This window comes from Anneissia japonica, unplaced genomic scaffold, assembly GCF_011630105.1.
Source record: "Anneissia japonica isolate Jap-2015-1 unplaced genomic scaffold, ASM1163010v1 scaffold277_len1293397_cov203, whole genome shotgun sequence".
NCBI lineage: Eukaryota > Metazoa > Echinodermata > Crinoidea > Comatulida > Comatulidae > Anneissia > Anneissia japonica.
Genome location: NW_022719460.1, coordinates 311,915 through 339,163, shown reverse-complemented (window position 1 = coordinate 339,163; position 27,249 = coordinate 311,915).

Genomic DNA, 27,249 nt, shown 5'->3' with positions numbered 1-27,249 from the left:
TAAGCCTAGGACCCTAGCCTAGGGCCTAGTTCAGGGAGAACCTATGGTAGGTAGGACTTAACTCAGCCTGCTTTAGGCCTGTAGTTTATCTTCTTTCTGTCAGCCTTTGGTGTACCTATCTACACTTTATAAAGGGGGGTACTAGCTGTTGTTGTTGTAGATATTATACTAACATTTAATAACATACAAGAAGGTCACAGTTACACACGTACATCCCATAAATCCGTAAGATTTCATAGGCCTACCATAGGTAAACATAGAAAGAGCAATAAAAGTAAAACTCGAGCGTCACGACATTGCGAAGTGTCTGCTTTTGTTCCTCATATCGAACTCGAGTCGAGTCAATCCGAGATGTCCCGAGTGAAGTTTCATGCAAATCTTGCGTACGGAAAAAAAGATTGCGTACTGGACTGTGAATAGGTGAACTCTATACGACCTCTCTTTCTGCGCACAGCTACCAAAATCAGCGGGAGGCATTGATGGATAATAACCACATGTGACAGCTAGGGATATGTAAAGTGTACTAACATGGATACTAACAATTTTGACATTATTTATTAACATACTAAAATATTTATTATACAGTAGAACCTCATTTTTACATACCCCAGTTATATACGAACCCTCGATTTTACTTGCGCCTCATGAATATTAATGATACAGATTTAGTTTTAGAAGCTGATTAACAAGAGGCATGGTGAAAGGTCAAGTTTACCAGCATCTAACACACTTCAAATATATTTGTTTATTACTGCATGCTACGTAAGTTTCAGAAAGCTAGCACCCAAAATGAGGGGAAGTTTGAACTAGGGTGACCAGAAGCCGAATGGCCTGAAAGTCCCATCTATGGTGGCCTTGAACAGGACCGTGATCTGAAATTTGGAAAGCTGGACATAAATAATCTGAACTGAGAGCAGCCGAACCAAGGCAGTCAAACCCGGTGGGGGTGGGGGGTTACTCCATGCAAGAGCAAATTAAATGTGTGGCTATCGAAACCAGGGGCAGCCTGAATTAGCGAAAACCTTAATATGGGGAAGCCTAAACCATGCTGGCATGAACCAGTGGTGGCCTTGAATAGGAACTTGTTTTTTTCCCAAAGGTGGAGAAGTTGATTCTGTTTCTTGGATTTACCAAATGTCATAATACACCTTATCTCTTGACACACATACTTAACTGCCAAACCCTGATAAGATATTTAACCAAAATATTAGTATGTGCTCAACATACTTCTATTCTGATTCAGAACAAGTAAAAACTCAACCTTTTGGGCTATTGGGTTTCAAATTGTTTATAAAAGAAGCAAAAAAAGTACTTTAAAAAACTAAACAAACACAACACTTTAAAATGAAATTATGTCAACATGGCCACTCAGTGACTGTATATGTTATTCAGACATGGTGAAGTTTGATAGTATAGTTTACTTTCTATAATGATAAATGTAATAGTTATGTAAATATAGGCAGAATCCTATAATCATAATTAGAGATAAAATATGTCTTCAATTTGCAAATGAACTAATGAATTCTCCTGATTTTCGTAGTTGGTTGCCTAGATCTAGAGGGCAAGAGAGTAGTAGAACATTATGTAATGCCAACCTTCTCTCCTTACCCAAAAAAGGTACAAAATGGTTCAAATATAGTCCAATTCCCTATTTGATCAATTTGTGGAATAAGGATGCTTCAATAGACTAGTGCTTTCATTCTTAGTTAGTGCATGAGTTACTTTTAATTGGATTGATGGTCACTTTAACGTTCTTATTGAGTTTTGGCTTTGTGGAATTGTCAACTTTTGTTTTATTTTTGGTAATTGCATTTCTTTGATGGTTTTTTTTTTTCATTATCATTAATTAATTGGTCCATGGTTTTATCTTTGAATGTAAAAAAATGTGAATGTAAAATTTCGTAAAATTGTGTCAATTCAGCCTTTGGCTGCCATGAACAATTTTTGATTTAAAAAAAAAATATAACTTGAATAATAATGTCTACCTTTCTGATAAATGTAAATCTGTTTGCTGCCCTCTTGAGGCATATTTTGTATTTGAACTTTATCCTTGTAGACTGAAATTAACCAAACCCTTACCTATACAAATAGGTTGTCTACGTTTTAGATTTTTAGAAAATTCATTTTGTTTTTTCTTTTCTGAGAATGAATAAAGACCTGTGACCTTTAATTTGCTGGCCCTGAAAAATTATTGCTAGGAAATATACGACATTTGAATATTTTTTCACAAACCACATAACTGCAACAACAACCCAAGAAAAAAATAACATTCTGAACAATTGGTAAATCAACTTTAGCAGGCTATTATTCGTCACTAGATCTATTATCTCAAAAGATGGATGTATTGTTGACTATTTCAGAAATAATAATTGATATAAACATGTATGAACATACATAGAAAAACCATTTTTACATAGATTTTATAGGGTCTGATTTTAATATTTATGTACAGAACAATTAGCGCTCTATGGTACGATATTAGACAAACAGTCAATTAAAAGAGTAAGCAGGACTGTGTGTTGTTTAGTGCAATACCAAGTATCGTAAAAGTGTTGTTATACCTAATAATGGCGATATTACCTCACTTTATAGTATTGATTATTATAAAGAACTATTAACAAACAAGAGAGTTATTGCCAAGCATGTTATCATTTGATATCCGAAGATGCTGTGTTTGTCGATGAATATATTTAGATAATAATGTTGGTTTTGAGTCTACACCAATCAGCCTCAATCATTTGCCGTAAGTAACTGCCGCCGGTGCCATAACTGTGTTAGAATATGATTAATTGTGTGTGTTCTGTATGCAGAGTCCCTTGAAGTGTTTACAGGGTAAATATCACATAAACCATATGTAATCAACTTTAGGCCCATAGTGTGTGAATGATAAGTTTCATATTTATTTAAGATATTGAACAATGATGTTGATAAGATGTAATTATATGCGAAAGGACGTGTTGTTTGGTGTGTGGAAGATGAATGCAGACAAGGAGGGCATCAAACCAGTAATCAGAATTGGAGTGATTTCAAATGGCCTTGTTAAAGAAATCTTTCAGTAGCCAATATTGAGCTTCTATAGTTACATAAAGAGTTTTACTGCAGTGTAAAACTATAATTCAGCTCAAATATCTAGTTTCATGTAGGCCTATGACCAAGTAATACATACTGTTGAATAATTCAGAAGCAGAAAAAGTTATAAAAGAAACAAATGACAATTTTGGAATCATCAACTGTAATTTTGTGGGTGTGGATCCCATGTTGTTCCCTGCTTCTCACTGAATATGTCTTATACCTGGGACATGTTGTATTACAGACCAGGCACTTAAGCCGGGAACTCACTGGATCGCACAATGGTTGTACAGCCATTGGCCGACAAATTCAACCCCGCTAGACGACGTGACACTGTCTGCTGATTGTCAGTGGCAGTCTGAAAGGATCGTCAATAAAAATGTTAAGCATGCGTCATAGCGTTACGTTCTCTGTAGAATTGCATCGGACAATGACTGTTGCGCGCAGTGAGTGCCGATTTTACTTTTTACTAACCAGGGGCAGATTTGGGGGGGGGGGCAGCCCGGCCCTGCGCCCCCCCCCCCCCCCCTTGGGGGGGAAAAAAAAAAAAAAAAAAAAAAAAAAAAAAAAAAAAAAAAAGAGGCAAAAAGAAAAAAATAATAGCCTGGAATGTCTCAAATGTTATATTCGGGCGTCTAGAACACAAAAATTTCGCTGGGGCATGCCCCCGGACCCCCTACGACAGTGTTGTCTCACTCGGCCCAACTTTCCGGCCCCCCCCCTTTTGGACATTTCTGGATCCGCCCCTGCTAACCGCACTACTATATGACAATTTCAAAATAATTTAAAGATTAATTTATATTGTTAATTTTAATATAATATTATTTTACATAACAGTAACTTCCACACAGTGCTCTCCTTACAGTGATAAGAGATGATAGGTAATCTGTAATTTTCCACCTGTGCAGGTATAATTCACTCTTCAGTCACATGGTATACCTTCATGTTTTTTTTTTTTAAACCTATTACTTAATATATAAACAGCTTATCAATTGCCTGTAAAGGTTTCAGTGAGTAAACATTGTATGTTCAGTAAACATTTACTGTACTAGTCCTGTCCTATTAAATGATAACATTGTATTTATTTTAGAGTTCACCTTGTGTTTGGATGATTTGAGGTGAAGTAACTACTGAGCTTTGTAAGAACTACAAACTGTTGATAAATAATATGTAAACATGGTGAGCAAACTACAGTATCTGTAAGTTATTTCAGTAGATTACTTACAGAGATTAAACTGTTAAAACAGTGCGCTCGCCACCATGCGAACAGAATGGTAATAATAAGATCACAGGGGACGTTTCAACTATTGCCGTGAACCTAATGTAATTTCCCCCCAACAAGGTGGTAACAAACATGCTGATTATGCAACGGATACTATTACTAGTTGGTGATTGTGGAATGCTAATCGTTTTTTGCCAACTACTGAAATAGGGGAGGGGAGAAATGGAACCCAGGCTTCTGTATTCTTATAGGTTAACATTGCTTTTTAAAAAAATGTCGTTATAAGAAAAATTGATTATGCAACAATTTAAATTTAAGTAGGATTAGGATGATTTTAGACGAGTTCTTTGTATTATTACTGTCGTCGTATTTGTATAAAATAATATCGAATGGGCCAGACAAAGAAATAGGCTAATTGTAGAACTAGATGAAGAAAAATTGTGGTCTTATCTAGTAGGTCTACAATTACTTCTTTGATTTGTAATTTAAAAAACGGGATATGTGCCTGATTATGCTAAATAAATTTTCTGATTATAAGATTATAAAAAATCAATAAACTTGTCCTTAAGGTGCTGAAAAAAACATAGATCTACATTGATTTACTAAGCAGTACATATATTATAAGAATATATTTTAGAAATGTCGCCCTCTCTTATCTGAAGCATATAAAGAGACTTTGGCATTGCAGTATTATTGATCTTATACACTGATTGGTTTTTAAAGAAGTTCAATCCAAATTCAATATTAAATATTTTAAATGATTTGTGGTTTTTAAAATGTTTTTTTTTTAAATGTATGATTTTTGCTAAAGAAAAAAGTATTACTATCCAGTTAAGTGTCTATAGAAAGAGTATAGGAATTTATGTGCAATTGTCCATTGATGAGAAAATATTTTCTTGTCTTCTTGTTCTAATTTTGTAATTAAAACCCAGTAATGTAAATCATAAAATGTGCTAATCAACTATTGCAATATATAATTTTATTATTTATTTATTTTGTTTAGCTAAGAGAAACAGTAAAGTCATTGAAACTATAGATTGATACTGCAACTGTTTGTAAATAGGGATGATGAAATATAAACATTGCATACAGTCTTCACCATATTGTAAGATTTCTATTTATCTGGGCCTTGACATGTCATGTTATTTGCCATTGAATCAGAAAATATTATTACAGATGTTAAATGCTCCACCACAACAAGGTAATTTTAAATGAGGGTTCTTTTCTGCGAGTTACAAAATGCCAGTTGTGAGTTACAAAATGCAAGTTGCAAATTACAAAATGCGAGTTGTGAGTTGGAAAATGAGAATTGCAAGTTGGAAAATGCGAGTTTTGAGTTGGAAAATGCGAGTTTCGAGTTGGAAAGGAGAGTAACATTCATTTTAAATAGAGATTCTTCATAAAGCATAATGAGATATAGGGGATAATGAATAACAACTGCTTGCTCTATTTTTTTTATCTTAACTTACTTATTCAATCAACAAAAATACTAGCCTGGTTCATGTCGAAGTTAAGTCACTTTATCTAAATCTTGAAATATGATACGATTTTTCCCTAGTTGCGTTCGATGCCAAGTTAGAGCCAGATAAACAGCCAGCCAGCTTCAAGGCTGTCGACGTCACACGGTGGAAAGGCTTGTTTAAAAATAATGTCTACTGTATTTTACGAACCTCTAGTACCAAGAGGTATTCGTAAAAAAATTGACAAATTCGTAGACTACTGTAGATCAGGTGTCAGTTTCCACTACCTAGCTTAGCTATCGTCTGCCATTGATATATAGGTGACCAGGTAGTACGAACCAACCGACAGTGCAGCAGCGTGGTCTACCGCAATTATAGTAATACTAATAGACTACTACTAGGCCCTAGCTAAATTTGCCTTCCATATACGAAATTATTTTAATCACTAGCATTCTCCCATTCAACAAAATATTGTTTTATTACTCATTAAAACGTCTGTATAATTTATGGACCTTTCTTCGCGAAAATATGGCTTCGCGGTGTCAAATAAGTTGCTGACTTCAACACAATTTTTTATTTCGTCATCATAAACATGTGCGCTCATTTTAATGACTGAATGTTGGTGGTAGTTCGTTGTAACTGAATTATTAGCGACTATTATAGCAGAAATTGAAAAGTTTGAATTGTCAATAAATAAATGCAACAAATCTGATTCTATTATTAAGAAAAATATTCATTATCACTTTGGAAAAACGTACGCAATCGGACTTTATAACATTATTACTTGGTGGACTATGCAAAGGGCAAAGGTCATTTGTAATCGAGTATTTGTAAAACAGACGTTTGCTGGGTTTTACCCATAATATTACAAATAATTTCTGAAAACCAGAATAATGAGACTACTTTGCTGCTGTTGTTAGCATTGTTGTAGTAAGCTGTTGCCACCCAGAGGATGATAGTGGTGGTACAACTCAACAACGCTGGCTTAGATGCCTACGTTACGTAATCGTGTCCTTGTAATCCGAGGCGACTTTACCGTTAAGCAAGTTAATTTACCGTTATTCTAGTAAACTTGTCACTTAACTTTAAGTGACTTAAGCCTTTATCTAGCTATAATTGACTGGTTCACGTCAAACTTTTAACTAGTTAAATGGATCTATATCTAGATAAAAGTTTGATGTGAACCAGGCTATTGTATAGCAAAGCATTGTCTATCGTAATAGGACATGGTAATCAGGTACATTGTTTACCATGTCTATGTGACTTTTATATCTTGTTTTATAGTAAAATTAATTGTTCAAGAGGAGGGCGGGAACAAATGATAATAACAAAATATTTTTGTATGCAAATTTACATTTTTTCATGGCGGTGGATAGACTAACAGGCCAAAAACAATGTATGCTAATGTATGCTAATATTAATATTCATAGCATGGGCAGTGTCTTTGTACATCAGGGTAGAAAATAGTCTTGTTTAACCAGGTCTGTTGACCAGAAAGATATTCCCTTTAAACAATATGAAATACTCTTAAGCCTGGTTCTCACGAGAGCCCTAGTATCCAGATCGGGAGCTAACCGTTAGCGCTAACAGTTAGCACCTGCGTGAGAACACCCGATTGGTTAGTGTTAACCATTAGCGGTATCCGGATACGCTAACGGTTAGCAAGCGCTATCAGTTAGCAAGTTAGGGCGTTTCTATCATCAACCAATTACGTACGCGTTTACAATTTCCAATTTTTTATTGGCCAGTGATTCGATCATCATATTGTTGGTATCCAGATCGAGATTTTCTCGCATGGGCGCTCTGCAGCTAACGGTTAGCAGAATCCAGATCCTGCCAACCATTAGCTGCCGTGTGAGAACATAGCCATAATTAGTGATGTCTGATTGTGCAATATCTCTGAAAATTATGTGTATGAGTAGAGAGTTAGCTTTGCTTTGCATTACAGTATGTACTTGAAACCTTAATCATTTGACCTCTGACATGTCAATTGACCTTGAGTGTAGTTTGAAAGACAACCCTTCACCATGATGTGGCCAACTTGTGTAATTGATTTGTGTTTTTATGTTAATATTGTGTCTGTTGACAAAAGCTTCAATTGGTTTACTATCAGCACAGCAGATTAATATTAACTGCTCCTTTACATGGTTGGCATGGCAATATGTCATTGTGTTTATCAGGCAGGCTGTTATCCAAGTGTGGTAAACTGCATATTGTCTGATTTCTAGATTATGTAAATAGTTTAGATAGGATGGGCTTTATCTTATTTACAAAGAAAGTACAAGTATAACAGTAAATAGAGTTAATCAAATGCCTAACCACTTGACTGTTAGTTCCCTTGCCAGCTGACAGAAAAGTCTAAACTACAGTAGGTTGAGATTCAAATTCAGATATATTTTTATCCTTTAATGACAGTTCATCATTTGTTTCCATGCTTCAAATGAATGTTATTAGTAACTTACATATTCTTTAAAATGATTAATTCAAACTATTAATTTTTATTTTTATGTTTTAAGTAACATATAGGACCCACTTCTAAATCGGGATGCAAAATCATTTGAAAAGCCAGGCATAGCCTATACTCATTCAGTTGGCTAGTGAGATGGACTTATACACAAGAGTGTACAGTACTTGAAGTACTATGATAAATTATAAAATACTACTTATAAATATTAAAATACTACTGACATAATAAAATATGATCTCACTATGATACCCTATAAATCTTAGGACGGTTTCTGGAATTCAATTCAACTGATTCAGTTAATCAATCAATAAACGATTCGCTTAAACTAACCAATCAATTAATCAATAGTCAACATTTCCGTACACTGTAGTTTCATGGAGGTATATGAGTACTTATGTTTGGGGGCACTGATTCATTTGCTCGGATTTGAAAGAATAATGATGATTTACAGATGGTTGTTAAACCAATTATTGCAACTGATCTTATTTGCTGGTGCATATTGAAGGATATGCTGTATTATTTACTGTTATATTGATATGTATTCGCCATTATAAAAGTATCAATCCCATGTCTGGTTATATTGTTTGTACAACAGAGCGAAAACAGACACTTAAAGAAGATAGAGGAAGCCTAGGTTGGTTAACAACTTCCAGCTAATGCTATTAGAGCGAGCTTATAGGTCCTGTTATGCCCGTCTCAACTATACACAAGAGATAAGGTGGAAATTGTTGAAACAATCACTGCTCCACTCCTGGAAAACTCAGGAAGTGACCAGACTGCGTCTAATTCTCAATAATTTCCTCACTGTTTTTCCAAAGTTTATCGGTTCCTTTGTCTTCAAGAATCAACACTCTCACTATCCTCACACAAGTCAACAAAAACATCAATTTAGAAAAAAAAAGTGAAGTACCCCCTCTAGAGTTTTGAAATGATATGAGAGGTTTTAATGTTTTTGTTAATAAAAAGTCATTCATTTTCAGACGTTTTTGTATTAGAAAGTCTGTGTTATGAAAATTTGATTCAAAATTATGTATATATTTTTTTAATCAGACACTATAAATCACTTTTGTTTACAAATTCTAATCAATGTTGGTGAAAGGCCCTACCTCCATGATTTTACCATCTGCCAATAAAATTTGAAAGATGTTTCTTAAGTAGGGCAGGAATTACTATCTTCACAATCTGTTTATTTGGATATTCTGTGGATGTTGTCTTGTAATCTAGGAATTTAACACTTGGGTTTCTATAGCATGTCATAATATCTACTCAGATGAATGTGTTTACACTATTAGCAGGGACCTCCTGTCCACTTCAACAAGATATATCACTGTTTCTCAGATCTCTGGGTCTTGAGTAAATAAAATATTCTCTTTCTGGAGGTGGTATGTTGTATTTTGTGTGTAATTAAGTGTGTATAAAAAAAACTGAAAGTTGTGAGGGAAAGCTATTCAACTATTGCATGTTCTAGGATACTTTTTCTACAGTTTCTTTCCCTTTTTAAACATCATTAAAAAAAGAAAAGACAGAGCTCCTGAGTGTTGTTCACCTCTTGTTGCAAACTCTAAATTTGCTTTTCCAGTTCTCTTCCCATGTTGCAAATCCAGGGAATATAGTACATGTTTCCCTTCCTGATAGAAATATTTTCTATCGGGAAGAAGTGGCTGGCGCAACGGTTGTGGCTCGGACTTTCAAACTTGAGGTTGGAGGTTTGAACCCTCACTTTGCAAGTTGCTTGACACTATTTACATTTGTCTCTCTCCACCCAGGTGTATAAATGGGTACCGGCATATGCTGGGAAGGTAAAACAGACTGCAGTGTGGGAGGAGTGGTGAATCCCCCCACCCCACTGCCTTGCACAGTCTGGCTCAAACGCCAAGGAAAGAGAAACTGGCACTCCGGCCTGTGAGCCCAGAGATCAGGAAGATTTTCTAAATTATATAGGCCTAACATCTGCAGCTGTACACTCTAATACAATCCTTAATCCTAGTAAACAATATTAATGTTATTTATTTAAATTAAAGCCATGTTAATTTATCATTTTTTCCCTTTTGTCTCAAAACCCCTTCAGCAATTCTAGACATACACTGTCAACTTTTTTCTCTACCAATCTATTGTGCCAATTATTCGAAATGTTTTGTAACTAGATTGTCCAAGGGGAAAAATCCGAGAGCAATTGGAAAGTTTTATGAAATTATAATCGCCTAGTTGTTGAAACAATAACTTGACTCGCATCCTGTTGCAATACAGTACAGTCATGTGACTTAAAGTATATGATGACTTGACAAGCAAATCCTGACAATCATGTTAAATTGATTGACAAGGCAGTCACACCAACATAAAAGCAATTGTTTTCAGTTTAAAAATAGTTAATTTTATTTTTCTATAAATAAAACTTTTTTTCCCATTTTTTGTATTAAAAAAATTATTCCAAAGCTTAAGGTGTTTTTTATTTATGCATATTTATTGTTTAAATAAGGACATTTTAAAAATTGTATAGAAATTTTGCTGTATTATTAAGCTGTGAAGAAGAGAGGTGATTTCTCAAAGTATTGCACTATCTGGCTCTGATGCTTACGAAAAAGGGATGGGCACTCTGAACATGTATAGATTTGACTTTGCCTTTTTACTATGAATGACAATGATAAACTTAAAATAATATTACAATATGATCTCAAAGTGATACACTATAAATCTTAACAGGTTTCCGTAATCAATTCAACTGATTCAGTCAGTCAATCAATCAGACGCTCAAACTAAATATCAATTAATCTATAGTCAACATTTCTGTGTACTGTAGTTTAGGGGCACTATGACATACGGTTGTAGATTGGGCCACTTCATTTAATTTGTAAACTTGTGTATATGGAAGGCAAACACTGCCATAATTATAATTTTGGTGTTGCATGAACAATTACAAGTTTGGTCTAACAACTTCTGTGTTGTTGGTTTGTCAAAGATGTTTGTTTGACATACAGTATACACAAACTATATTTTTGGCAGCATGTGCTTTTCATAATAACAAAAGATTAAATGAAATCTTTGTTAAAATAGGTTATAAATCAAGAAACAAAAATGCAGAACTAGCTGGTATTATTACATTAAATTTAATCACAGGATTTAATAGACTTTGTTCTTTCAACCAATCTTTCTTTCTGGAGAGTGAAACTATTAGCTATGCCAAAATGTCAATAAATCTTTATATCTACTCAAAGAGAGAGAATATCAAACCGCAAGTTGCCTTTTCTCAAAGATTTACTACTGGGAAGTAGGGAATGAATTAAGGCAAACATTATTACCATGAAAACGAAATTCATCTTGTAGACATTCGCAAGAAAATTGCTAGATCATTCCTCATGGCTATTAAAACATCACTGAATTGCTTCCATGGTACAGATAGCAGAATATAGAGGACGTCTCCCGGGATCTGGGCTCACTAAGCATTTCCTTTAAAAAAAAAACCGAAGACCGTGCTGGTTCACAGTCCATGTTTTAGCTACAGCCAGTAGCTGAGTCATTTGATCTGGCTTAGCTGTCATGTTTTTTATCACTATGGTGTCTGTTATTTTAATGAGGCCAGATAACTTCTCCCTGGAGAGTTGGTTTTCAACCACACAGCTTTCTGTCTATCAACTGCGCAACTGGAGCAAAGCCAAGCCCCCTGCATTCCAAGCCTTGCAAGTCACCACAGCCCCATAAGAACTGCATCAGACTGGTAATGATAACATAAACACTCCTGAAGACAAATTATATTCATGCTAGGTTTTGGAATGCTGCATTCTCCACAGGGGCATTTATTTCATGACAGTTGCTATTTCTGTGAAGGCTAGGCCCTGTGTTTGGCTAGGCTTGCCTGCAGGTGCCTGTCATTTGGGAATTCATGCCCCTGTAATATTGATGATAGGTGTATGAATTTAATTTACATCAAAGATATGCTTGATTGGATTCAGTTTTAAGGAGGCAGCGCTTAATATTCATAGGCAAAATCACTTATAACAGACTCTTCCATTTACATTTGATAGGGGTGTTTCAATTAATCATGTTTGTGGTATTACAGTTTTAAAATGAAAAAAATACAAAAATTGCTGTCTAATATAGATATCATTATTAAATCCGGAGAGAGATTTTAAATTAAAATAAGTTAGAAGATATATTCTTACACACTACTGTACTGATTGACAACAAGAGATCAAGCTTTGAATCCCTATAGACAGAATTCCCTAATCAAAACTGCTTTCTTGTCTGTAATTCACTGATCCAATTTTAAACATTTTTAACAGAAATGTACAAAAAACCATACCAGGAGAAAATAATGAATTTGTGCCAGTTTAAATGATGTAATTTACAAAAATGAAATTGATATGATTGGAAGGTATTAATTCATTTTATTTCAAAATTTATTCACATAGGATTGACAGGAAATGTAGGTCTACAATAGTAAAAAAAAAATGCATGAAGACCTTTCTTGCAAACAATTAAAATCTAATACAGTACACATTTCCAATACTGTATATAAATTGAGGTAGGACAGGATACTGTATGTGAGAAAGAAATATTATGTGCAAGTAAGAGTGATTTCAAGATTTTTAAAAAATAATAGTACAATACTACATACTCTTGGCAGAAGACACTGAAAAGGAGGTTTCACAGATTTGTAGAACTTTGAAAACAAATAGACAGTAACAGAATGATGACAATTTAGAAGATTTGAGAGATGTGGATGTAACAAATTCAATTTCTCTTACACTCTATTATATTGCACCCTGAATTAGGCTTGCATTTTTCTAGTTAGAAAGCATATTATTTGTTTTTATTTTTTACGTACATATAGCACTTGTTCTAATTCATCTCTGACATGCATGCCTTGGGAGTTAAATCTAGCCTAGTTAGCGTACAAAAAAATTGTTTTTTAAGAAAATGAATTGTTATGATGCAAGACGACCAATTGTTGTATAATTCATCATATGAATACATCTATTCATTCCATTATTTGACATTTCATCACTGCTGTAGGCATTATGTAATTAATAATGAGCAAGCCATCAATGAGTTTGAAATTTATGATTAGGACAATTAAATTAAAGGTGGTAAATCTGACATAGGAGAATAGTGTACTGGGGTTGGGGTGGGGGGCGCGCATAGTATTTTTCTTGGTTACAGGTATGCAAAGCAAGGAAAACCTGCATTCACTGCTTTTATACTGCTTTATGCTCAGTTTTAATATTACTTTTTATATAAACCAAAAAGGTGTTTTCCAGATGAAAATGGTAGATGGCTGCACATATAGGGTTGTTGTGGGCCGCAAAAATTGCCTTAGGGCTGCTTGTGGCCTGTGGGCCTCGCTTTGCACACCTATAACCTAGACAAAATACTGTAATCTGTTTACTGTACTTCCATAGTAATGCTATATGGAGGCTTAATACCACTCCCATTAATATTAAAATAAAGGAAGAAAGTAAGACAGATTTATTATGCTGATGAAGTGGACAGGTGTCAAAGGTTTAATTATAGGATCTTTGGTTTAATGCTTGTTTTCAGCAATTTTAGAAGCTTTGGCGATCTGTGCAAGCTATCATTATGTGGCTGAGGGCAAGCATTGTTTTGCTAGGCCTCTGTGTTATGACACTCTTGAGGAATGCTGAGTGGCGGAATGGTGGTTACTGACACCTTTGCTAGCTGTCCCCATGGCCTGTAGTGTGCAATTTGTAAGCCATTCTTGTAATCTAGTAATTTTAAAGTGAAAGGTGTTCATGCATGACTTTCTGATAATTGTGTTCACAGATAAGGTACTGTAGCCTTCATCGCATTTCAGATGATGACAATTATGTAGATGATGATAAATGATGATAAATCAAGTAAAATCTGTTCATTCTTGAATATAATTTTTCAGTACATTTGTATACAACATTTAATTTTATGACTGTGTAATAATGATTATTGTAATAACTTTTCAATCAGTTATAAAGAACCTGCTGTTTCTGTTTTACTAGTGTCAGATACAGACAGGTTCTTTGTATCTGGCCTTTCACATTAAGGCCTGTTCGAGCGAAAAATGTCAGCTGTATTCCGTTTATTTCACCGGTTAATCACGCTGTGCACTAAGAGGGTGCTTGACCGTTTGAGCAATTTTTAGCTCACCTTTAATACCGTGTAACTACTACTCTGAAAGTAAATTTCAACATAACCAATGGTCAACCCATTCTTTTTTTACTTTCTACTGCTGCTAATACCCGTCCACGTACACACAGCACGCAGAAACGATATTTGAGCTCAACGACTTAAAAAAAACTGCTTTTAAATCTGTAGGTAGGCTAGTATATGCAAGGTTATTTCTCCGAATAATGGTAAATCTACAAATCGAACGCATAGCTTTGCTACTAGCCACATTTATGGCTCCAATGACGTGATGTTTATACTGTTGGATTGACTCTCCAATCCAACTTCGATTACGTCGTGCATGTGAGGAGGTGATGGAGAGATGCAACCAGGCCTGGGCCGTAACCCTATTGAATTTCGTGCACTGGACTGGATAAAACATTTGGAAAAACAATAAAAGTTGATTTATCGTCGCCTCCGGCTGCATGGTCATTGCATACATGGTATGGTATGGTGGTCAAAATTGTCGCAGGTAATCCAGATGGTAAGGTAATTAGGCTAGTGTCTGAACGGTATTACAGAGTGTGTATCTGGTGAATTAACTAATAAATCGCACAGATATTTTTTCACTTGAACCAACCACAACCAACATATTAAGGGTCTAATGATAAAGGGCTTATGTCATAACACATTCTCACTATTTCTCTCTCTCTCTCTGGGCCAATACGGCTTATTCAAGCTGTGAGCCTTGCAACGGTGCGTCACCAGTTTGCCGTATTATAATCATCATGCGTGAGTGTATTTAAAGTTTTATCGATGGGTATCAGATCAGTATTTATTTGTTTCAGCCATGTGTGTTTTGGTCGACCTTTGTTTCCTTTTGCTTTTCTTAGGTGCTCATTTAGTGTGATTTTTGCTGGTAAATTTTCTGGTAGTCTGAGTAGATGGCCCAGCCAGTTGAGTCTCCTCCTTTTTATTGTTTTGCTTAATTCATTCTCTTTAGTCTTCATGTATATGTGTTCATTTGTTATTCTGTCTTTTTTTTGTCTACATTCTCACTATAGGCCTATATTATTGTATATAGACGTTGCCCTTTGTTTCATAATGATTATATTCTCAATATATTTTATTACTAATATTAGAAAAATTATTCTATCTGACATTAAGGATAAGTAATGTATTTCTTACGTCAAGCAAGATCGCTCAGAAGTGAACCAGGCCACTGCGAAGATGCTCTCTGGCCACCAATAATTTATAACTTAAAATTAACATAGAGATTTATCTTGAAGATAAAATTATGATGATATAAAAATTGCCCTACAAAATGTGAGCGCTATTAACAAAACATGAGATGGGTTATTTTTCTCTGATTAAACTGGTTGGTTATTAAAATTGAAAATACAAAACATAAAGCTCTTGTCAGATAGAGATTAATCTAGTCAAAGTCGGCATTACGAGAAATCAGCTGCGTATAAAGATGTCTCCAAATGTACTGAAATGCTTCGTAAAAATGACATTGCCAATCAATCATTAAAGAAAATGATTGAGAGTATCTGATTGATTTTGATTTGTTTAACTATTAGTCACTTTATATCATCAGTGATGTGATTTGGGTGGCGACATAAATGACAGCAAAAAATATTTGATTGTATATTTGAAAAAAATAAGCATCTTGATAACTTGCTTCAGGGTGGTCCTCGGGTTAAGGTGGGAGGCAGGTGATATTTTCTAAAGATAATCATTTCAATCATTCTTGAATGACAGATTAATCTTATCAAACTTTATCAATAATTTTAAAAAAATAACATAAAAAGAGCAAAACATTCATCTCTATAAATATTTTTGTAAATGATGCTTTTATGATCATTATCTTTGTGGATATTCATTGTTATGTTACGCTCCGCCAATACCATAACAATTACTGTGAATGTTACACTTTGTTAACAGCAGAGTCCATTCAATGTGCCAATCTTGCCAATCATTTTCTGGTAGCTTAATAGGAGACATTTCAGATTTACCTGAGTCATTGCCTAAGAATAGTAGGACACCTGTAGCCTGGAGATATCTATCTGGTCACCTGTAATGGCTAGAGTAATAATAATATCTAATGCATATGTAGATAACGCTGCCTTGGGGTAATTTCAAGTCAAGTGTGTGCACACAGGAATCTTTAGAATTGAAACAGCCTGTAGATGCTACCTGTCAATTAGATTTTATATAGTAGGTAGCCAGAGTCGATACCCAGTGCGTCAATTATATTTGGTCATGTGAACATACGCTTTTGTTACAGGGGGTGCACAGCAGATACGAGCAAGTACTACACATGGAAAGTTAGGGAATTAAATAGAATATCCTCAACTTTATTCTTCCACTATAACAATTTAAATTTAATTTAAAAACAAGGAGTGACAATTAAATTAGAGAAATTGCTCATAATGGTTTAGCTATTCTAAAATATGTATGGTCATCTGTGCAAATTACAATACCTTATCTCATTATCCCATTCTTTATAACCGCGTTCACATTTCTTAGGTCGCTCGCAAGCAGACGATCGGCTCGCAAGCTGGGCCTTCATGTGAACAACCGCTCAAGAGCGATTTTTTTCGTGGGTGACCCACAACAAGCTGCTCTCGATCGATGCTCGATGCAGCTCTCTCTCTCTTGCAAGTGGGTCGTCAGTGAGCTGTGACCACTTTTGTGTAAAAGCCTATCAGATACAAGCATCTCTCCGGGTCAAAGTAGTTAGCTTGTTTGCGCGAATATTCGCAGTTAAGAATGCTATTTTCACTATCGTTGCGGTTTTGGCTGCTGTATGTTATCTTTCATTTAAATATCCCTAAATATCCTCCATGTCATCTTCAACTGGATCTAGCCTTTGGGCCTGTTGGACCGAGGAAGAAATTAGTGACTTGATAGAGATTTTGGCAGAACAAGACAAAAATACATGAGAATATCGCAGCTAGATTTTTGTTTGTGCCAGGCTACTCGCCGACAACGGCCCGGCAAATCCAAACAAAGTTGCAGGACCTAAGAAAACGGTACAATCAGTTTTACCTAGAGGAGGTGACTAAATCGGGATCTTGGGCCCAAACTGGCTGGTTTACCACAGAATTGGGAACATCGGCGATTGCCCAAATGTGTGAGGTGGGGACCGTGGGAGAATCGTTGACACCATATCCACCAAGGCCTAGAATTAGAAATCGCAGGCCTCGCAGGCCTAGCATTTCTACAACTGATTGGGGATGTGACGCAAATTTATTTCTAGTCACCTCGAAAGCGGCAGAGAAGGCACTTTGGCCATTTTTTTTATCTAACACAATCTTGCTCACGACCCAGCGCATCAACCACTCGTGATCAATGGAGACATGTGAAAAGTTCTGCCACATGTATTTCGCCAAGACACCACCATTGTAGATTGTGTCCCAATTTCCATCGAGAAAGCTGTTAAGTTATCCAGATGACGTGCCATCATGGATTCACTATCATGCTGCCATTGCTTTTGTTCACTGTCTCCCGACCAACAAAAATAGAAACATGTATTTTTTACTCCATCTATTATCCATCATCGTTTTGAACGTGGCTCCAAGGCAAGAATTTTGGTATAAATTGAAATTGATGTACATACTATTATGTAACCTGAATTTTGTTCACATGCTGGACAAAGCATCTGTAGAATGAATGTTTATTGTTTTCCCTGGCCAAGCATGTGCAATGAGTAGTATTCTCTCCAGCAATTTCCTAGTAAATATTGTTATTGATATTCACTACATTTAGGTAATATGCAAACCGTTCAAGCAGTACTGTACTGTAGAATTGGTTGTCAGTTGAAAAGAAACATTTGAATCTTTAATCAAAATTTTAACCAAATATCAGACACTTTTTTTTGTCCTTAGCAGCATTTATGTGCGTGTTTTGAATATCTCTGGATGTATTTTAATACTTTTTTTTCTTATAATTATTATATTAGAATTCATTGCAAATTGATGAGATAACCTTGACTATGATGTATAAGTGTCAAATAATATTAACTTTTGTCAGGAGGCTGTTATTAATGTATTGGGCCAGTACTCAACAGTGCCTGTCACAGTTCCAGGGCTAAGCCCTGCTCTAGGCAATGGTTCCCATCTGAGTTCGAAGGACATCACTTCTGGATGTCATCATCAAAAGCTTTCCCATTGACCACAATACGCTCATCAGGATTGAAATACGGTAATGAGGTTGTCTGCCTTATTAATGTTATGGGAGAATAGTTGGTTTGTTGGGGGGAGTGAGGGAGTGTAAAGGTGCAATGGTAGGGAACACCATGGGAACACAGACACATAATCACAGGTTGTATATCCTTTGTAAATAAATATACTTTTCATATTTTAAACAACACTTAATATTGTTTAGAGGATTGAGACTTTCAAATCTGGTATTGCTGGTCCGTTCGCAGAAACCGAAATTGGAAGGAATGATTACCAGAGCTTATCCCCCAAATCCTCGTTTTTTAACCAGGGCTCTGCCCCTGAACCCTGTGGGAATCGTAGATGGCCCCATGGCTCTAGGCAAAGCAAATCAATTCAACCACTTACCAATGCCCTTAAAAATATATCTCTGCCATTAGTTGAAAAAGGAAAATTGCATTTGACCTGAATGGATACTAAACCCATTTAACTTTGCTTTAATTCTTAACATATCCTAGAAGACATAAAATCAAAAAGGCAACTTAAATTCATGTGAACTTTCAAATTATTGATGATAGTGACAGCCTTTCTGTACCCATGAACCAGTCATCAATTTCCAAAGATTGCTACAAGGAAACATTTTATGAACACCCTTGACCATAATTCCATCATTTTGATGGTAGTTAAAATGAGGTAAGGATTACAAGGACTTAATTTACTGATATATTTCAGTTACCCTGTCCTATTTCTCGGTTTTATTATTTGGCATCATAACATTATTTGTCAAGATTGCCATTTCCCAAGGATCCTTATCAAACATTCAATTTTATCAACTGTGAATTTTTTCGGAGTATATTACATAGTCGGTAAGCTAGGAACGTGTAGAAGTGTAGTTGACATGTTATCATTTTTACATAGAACTGTTAAGTTATGCTGTTTCTCTCCTAATTTACTGTAGTTTAAGTGAAATGTAATAAAATTCAGAGAATTTTAACAATAAAAGTGTATACACCAATTGTGATTGAAATTTTAGATAAAGAAGTGAGGTTTAGTGTAGACTTGCCACACGTGTCTATTGGTTTTTCCTAGTTTAGAGACTAGTTAGACTTTCAAAGAGCGCCACCAATGTCTGGTTATATCGAGAAAGTTTTTTTAATGTTATTGAATTTGGATACGCGGAATTAGAATAACTAATCCCAGAAAAAGTATACTATGGAATGCTATGCAGATAAGTACATAGAACGCCATTCGTGCCAAAATCGATTTATTTTTAAGCATTTTCACTGATTAAGACAAAGTTTAGGGACTGGAACCAAGTCTAGGTTTAGTGTTAAAGGGCAAATTTACTCATCATAGTTATTTAAATCTCTTTAATTTTTTAATGTTATTATTATCTTTCGCCCAATGGCATTGATTTGGCCAGTAAAAATGATCAAATGTTGAATAATGTTAATTTTGTCTTACTGTTTAAAAGCTGCCGCTATTTCATTTACGGTATTTTAATTTCATAATTTATATCTCCACATATAAAAAGAAAATCACAATGAACAAAAAGTAAATCAACAGTTTTGACAAAATGTTCCCTAGAGAAGTTAACTTAATTAGTGTCAAAGTGGGATTCCAAAAACAATTATATATTACAGTTACTAATAATAATATGTAAAATTGAGTTTATTCTATAAACAATTAACAATATAATTCAATTATTCTCCATAATGGAGATTTCTCAGTGGAGCATCCTTATGTGTTAAATCATTCATGTTCTGCAACTTTAACAGATACACTCCTTGTCACGCTAAACTATGCTGGCTTAAGTTATATTACTCATAAACCTCGGTCTTTTAAATTATCATGTACTGAATTTAGAAGTACAGAACTGTAACATATTATTCCTGAGCTAGTTCATGTAAAATGTTAATACCAACATGTCAAAAAAGAAAAGTTAAATCCTTTGTTTATTGTAACCATATTTGTATATAATTTTATTTATTTGATTTTTCATATTAAATTGTGCCTTTTTAATCTCATATTATATAGGTATTTAAAAATGTATCATAGAAAATAAATTTGAAATGAGTTTAGTGATGTCGGTGACATAAAGGATGGAAAATCGTGTATAAAATGGCATATGAGAGATTTCAGAATCTAGAAGGAAACTGTACGTGAAGCACGCCTCTCTGACAGTGTACGGTACTCAGTGTGGAAATAATTAAGGCTACATCAATAATATTAAAAATGACAATAAAAGTAGACCGAACTTAATAGAATATGGATATTGATATCGTTCATGTTAAAAACCCTCTTAACGATGCTTGTGTTTACACGTTGCCCCAGGTCAGAACAAATATCAAGAAATGACTCAATGACTTTAAATATAGCCAAATTTTATTCTTGAAAAGCTTATCAATGATACGTTCGATTGCAAGAGATTGCGGTAATTAAATCAGACGCAGTATTGCATCCAGTTGTCACTACCATTGTAATCTAAATGATTGACGAGTTTTCATGTCATCACAATAGGTTTGAACGTATCAATTAATTGAATTAATTGCTCTTCCTCTTGTTTAAGCATTATACTTGTAGATGTCGATACGATAGATCATATCTTTGGAGTATAGTTACTCGGCTGATTACTGCAAGTACCTTGAGAAAAGGTTTTCTCTTTATGCGATATCTAGAGCTGTCTTAGATTATAAAATTTTCTTTGAAAAAAAGCTTGTATGCCCATATATAGTCATGATGTGCGTATAGTCATGATGTGATGTCATCATGACCGTATTTAGTCTTGTCACAATCACATGTTTTTGTCAAATAAAATTATTATAGACTGGACAGAGTGGGAAGTCAACCAATTCGGGCTTGCACTTTATCGGTTATAATATGCTCTCTCTTCAATGAGCACAAAATAGGGTTGATTTTCAGAATAGTCAACTCATATGTCTAGCTAGGCTGGATGATCTCTAAAATTTCTGTACAGGCATTGCGCTAAGAAGTGGTTTGGCGCAGTGTGAAAGGTTTGGTTTCTCAACCTTGAGGTTGGAGTTTTAATCCCTCGCTGTGCATTTTGCTTGTGTCCTTGAGCAAGACACTTTATCTACATTGCTTCTCTCCACCCAGGAGTATAAATCGGTACCTGGTGGGATTGCTTGCTCCTGCACTGAATACAGCAGCAGCGACCAGGGACAGAAGCGCTTCGTATCTGCAAAGAAAGGCGCTATATAAATATGTATGAATATGAATATATGAATAAAAGAAAGTCCTAAAATTTACTAATCAAGGAATATAAAAACAGTATAATATGATTTCTGTTGATTGTTGAGTCTTTTGCTGTAATTTTCAAGTGGTAGTATAATATCCTCAAATATATTGTATCGTAACTATTTTAAAATATTAAAATATTGAATTTTTTTTTGTGGAAGAACAGTCAACTTGTGTCATTACTCATTCACATGATTAAACTACTCAACGATTTCTTTCAATAGCAAAATATTCAACTAACTGATTTTGTGTTTGTTGTAGATTATTACTACAAATGTAATAAACCAGCTTTTCTGTCAAATCCTAATCAAATCATCTGTCAAATCATTCAAAAAATCCTATAGAGGGCAGCCTAGCTATAAAATATGTACGATGCCCCTCGCTATAAAGTATGGTCGAAGAGGGCGTCGTCCCGACGCCATCATGTGACTGGAGGTACAGTAATGGATTAGAGATGTACCGTAGCCAATCAGGAAAAAGTAATCTGTCACATTTTTATTTATTTCTGTCTCCTATATGGTTATACTTTCAGTGATGCAGCACTGGTATCACAAATAGGTACAAATGATCTTTAAAACTTTGGATGTTGAATGTGTATAGATGACACAAAACTCAACAGCCAATTTTGTGTATAACTGTAATTTATTAAGTATAAACTTTAAAGTTAAAATATTTTGATAAAATGTTAAAAATTAAAATTGAAGAAATTAAAAGTCAAACATGAATAGACGCTGCAAAACCATAAAGCTTCATGCTTAAACTGTTCATGATTGCTTCTACTTATAGTTTAGTTTCAATATAGTAGATGGAAAAAATCTATTTTTTGACAATGTCACTATTGTGTCCTGAACAATGCAACTGATTAGTGAACTTATTATTATCAGTAGGATGAAAGAGTGATTCATTTCATTTGGGGATTTTAAACTTTATCATTGAATTATAAAAGTAAGAAAAGTTGACAATAACTTGGAACTTTGATACTATTCCTAAAAAGTTAAATCTATTTTTCAAAGTGAAATTTAAACCATATTGTTTGTTTTTACTCATTTAATTTTCTACTTTCGACTTATTAATTATCCAGAGATGCTATTGTTTTCGTTAATTGCATTACTGAGAAATGATACAGCCTTTCACTTCAGTGATTCTGAAGTGATAGTCCAGGCTTACTGTACTTGTGTCTGTTCTGAATTTGACTTGTAGGGAGCAGTTTTTTTCCTCCTAAATTATAATTGTCAGTATATCAGTGTGAAACAGTGGATAAACCATTGAACTCCCGTACGTACACACGTAGTAACCTCTCAAGATTAATTCATGGGAAGTTGATTTCGTTGTAGATCTGTCCATTTTTGTGTCGCTGTGTCTTTCCTGTTGATTCATGTTGGCTACGATCAGTCTGTTACAGCGGGGTCCTGCGATACGTCCCATGTTCTCGATCGTGCCATTTGCTTTTAAGCCAGTGCTTCAAACTGCGCTTTATTAGCTTCACACGTTTGAGCCTTGATTATTTCATAACAACTTTGATAACTAATGATAGAATGGTTGTTCTGACCAAACTAATTATCCTCTCCCGTAGTCCTGTAATTTTCAGTTCATCCAGTTTTCCCCAAAAGTATTCGTTTTGACCCTTGCCAATTTGTTAGTTCAAAACATGTGTTGTATTAAAAAAAGTGATTGATGTTCTAAAATTATAGCTATACTGTTCTTAATAAAAATAATGTTCTTGTGTTAAATAGTGCTTTCCTACGAAAGTCTCAAAACGCTTCCCAGTGTTATCCGGTCATTGGAGCAGTAACAGTCATAGACATGTATAATGTGCCAACTCCTCTACTCCCCGGGGAGCAATTATTCTCTGTGCATTATTCACCATTACCAAATTTTCTTAGTTTACTAAAGCAATTCTGTGCTATGGTTTCTTTCCCTGATTTTATCTTTTTATTTTACTAGTTTTTCTTACAGTCACTTTTTAATATTTACAAATTATATGAATTACATGAAATTATAGTTTTATTACTATTAATTATTGAGTTAATAATTAATATTTTAATGTTTAAATAATTTCATTTAGCTTCTAATAGATTATTTTGGCTGAAGCCCAAAATGTAGATTATATTTATTTTTACTACAGTATATTACTATAGTAAACACTGAGTAATGAATCATATACTATTCTTCTTCTTATCGAGTCACACACTACATAGCTAGTGTGTATGATCTAGCTTACGTAGTGTGGTAGAAGGATTCGCAGGTTGGATGGATACCTGACTTGGGCCGCGACGTAAATGCTCCTTCTGTGGCCGGACAGGGGACTGGAAATGGACTAGTACACAGGGGTAACCCCCTACTCTTCTCGATTGATGTACTGGGTTCTTTAAAGTGCACACGAGCCAATTGTGTACACTGGACCTACGGTATAGAGTCCTTATCCAAGAAGACTTGTTCCACCACCGGAACCATAGGCAAGCGTGCCGTTCGAACCAGCGCCGATATTATGGCTGTAAGTCACGGTTCCCCTGTCTTAACCGCTCGGCCAATCGACTTGCCATTTATTTATACTATTGTATTGTGGTTATTTAATTACTTTTTAAATAATCATTAGCATTGATCAACATAACAAAACATAAAAATTAATTCATTTACATAATGTCATCCTACAACATTAATTTTATTGTAGGTGCCATGAATTCACATATAAAATGAAATTCGTCACGGCATATTATAAATTTTTAGTGATGATTAAAATTAATTTGTTTGTAAACAATAGCAATATTATCAAAGCTTGACATAGGCCTATTATCTAAATTTGAAGATTTTCTTTTTTTTAATGTTTTTCATCATGTCTGTTCTTTCAAACAATGTCACTTATTTCTGACCAGTTTATTTGGATGCTGTCTTTTTCCTTGAATGAGTTCATTCATTTCAGTTCACGCTTATTCAACTAAAGCATGAAGTGAAAATTAAGATATCAAACAACAGAATGTTCCAAATGAAATGTAATTATGTTATCAGTACTCTCAAATCTACACGGCAGCCTTGACATTTCTCATTCGATGAATGCTAACATTCTAGTGACGAGAACCTGATTCTCTGTAGAAGTCACTTGGCATTCATCGAAGCCAATTCAAATACAGAGCAAAGAAAACATGTTGTCACCATAAAGGAGAGAAATAATTAAATACTAGTTCCACTTGTTTAATTGATAACCTTGTAAACCAAGTATTGTATCCTCAAAATAAACTTGTTTTTCCTGTATCTACGCAATGCAATTTGGATTGCTCATGTAGGTCAAAGGTTACTTTTTCGACTGCGTTAAGTATAACAATGATGTTTATATTCTACTAATACCCGATTCACACATGAAGTTAAATTTAACAAAAAGTAACAAATTGTAACCGAGCGATCTCCCGAGTTATTCCTACCGAGATAAAAAGCATTCACACGCATCTGTAAGACAATGCCAAGGTTGTGTAAAATTTATTCAGTGTTTATTCAATGAATCATTTTTCCCCTACTGTGCGGGGTAGGACGTTTCATGAGTCCACAAACCACTATGGTAGGGGTTGAGGTGCGAAAATTTCATGAAATTGTACCTCTAGATAGCCGGAAATGGCACTTTTATTATAGTAAAATTCATTCATCACATCACCATTATATAGTCAAAACCAATTTCTCTGGGGAGGTGTTCCCTGCCTCCCCCCACATGATCTGCGCCCATGCATTTTTCTAACCTGGTTTGGATCAGTAAGTCTTTACGATCATGCAATAACACATTTTGATGGCATTGGCATATCTAGAAGTCTTTAAAAAAAAAATTAAATTAATGGGAGGGGGAGTGTGCGAAGGTGGGGGTCTCGATGATCAGTTGAGGGGTGGTAACTCGCAAAATAAGGTGATTTTTTGAGGGAGACTAGGGGTAAGTAATGTAATTTTTAATGGGACGTGCGCATCCCCATCATTATGTGTTGCAGTTCCACATTTACAGTGGAATTAAGGGCCGTTTATTTGAGTATAGGTTTCCATTTTACACTACTTCCTCGCGCCTCCCTCAGATAAACACCCCTCAAAAAACTTTCTCGATAATTGACGCCCATTGTTTGAATAGATATGGTATTCAAGAGTAATTAATACAAACAGTAGTATATTTGTAGTTAAAGATATCCTCATCAACTCATTCTCCCTATTAGTATTAGCACCCCTCACTTTTCTATTGCACCTTCAGACGTGCAACCATCTTCCCCTTACGTCAACGCATCCCCCTCCCATGTTAATACTTATACCTCTAATTGCAGAGTATGTATTTATGGTTATTTCTGAACTGGATAGGACTTGAGCTGCTTTCATGGACTACATTAGCTGGCCTCTTGCATATAATTGAAAGCTTTCCCTGACTTTATAGACCCAATGGTGCTGACATTAGAAATTGATAGTATGTGAGTCGAGGGGAAACCGCAAGACAAATCCCAATTCAGACAAATTTTGGTAAGTCACTGCATAGCTCTCTATCTTGCGATGAAAGAAACTGTGTAGGATTTGGGGTCAGGCGTTGGTACACAATTACTTCGACGAGATTGAAGTTTTGATTGCGTTCTGTTCCAGTTGATTAAACGAACATGAAGACTAGATGAAGTGTCGCCTACCGATTGATTTACCAAGTGTATCGACACACAACTTATCCGGCAGTTTTTCTGATAATGATAAGGTCAATGAACGCCCTTTTCTGATAGCATCCTTTGCTTTCAACTCATCGCTGAGCTCGAAATTTGCAAGTCATTTGCAAAGTAAAATTATAAAAAAGAGTAATTGACATATTGAATGGGTTCTTGGCTCCAAGGAAACTCAAAGAGCTTTTTGGTTATTTTCTTAAAATTATGCCACATAAAGCAGACTTAAAGGTGATGATTGAACATGTTTGTCCTGCTGAATATCTCAGTTGCTACTGTTAAAAAATGATCAGAATAGAAAACAGATCTAGAGACTCCTTAGTGGATTGAACCAAAGACCCTAGATTTCCATTAATTAACCCTTAATTAATTATTGTACATGTTAACAATTATCCAATTAGTCATTTACAGATTAAGGAACTTTAGTTCAAGATAATTAACCCTCTAATTAAACATCCTGAATATGAGGTGAGGCATTATACTAATTATTAGGCGAAACGAACTACTTCAACACAGTTAAGCCCATTTAATATAACGCTCTTATACCAAGGAGGTATAAAAATAATATTTTTACATGATCCTTGGGCCGGTATGAACTCAAAAGAATATGCAAACATATGAATCATTTCCTAGTTGAAGTCATAGAACATGTTTAGTAGACTCTATGTAGGCTAATTATTTAATTAATTAATTAATTATTTGAACATTGTGATATATATTCAATACTCAAAAAAGGTTTAATCTCAATCCACATTATGTAAGATTGATTGTATAAAAAAAATGAAGAAAAAAGACCATTAATAATATTTAACACTAATGATTTTGAGAGAAATCATTTTAATTTAATAAAATGATG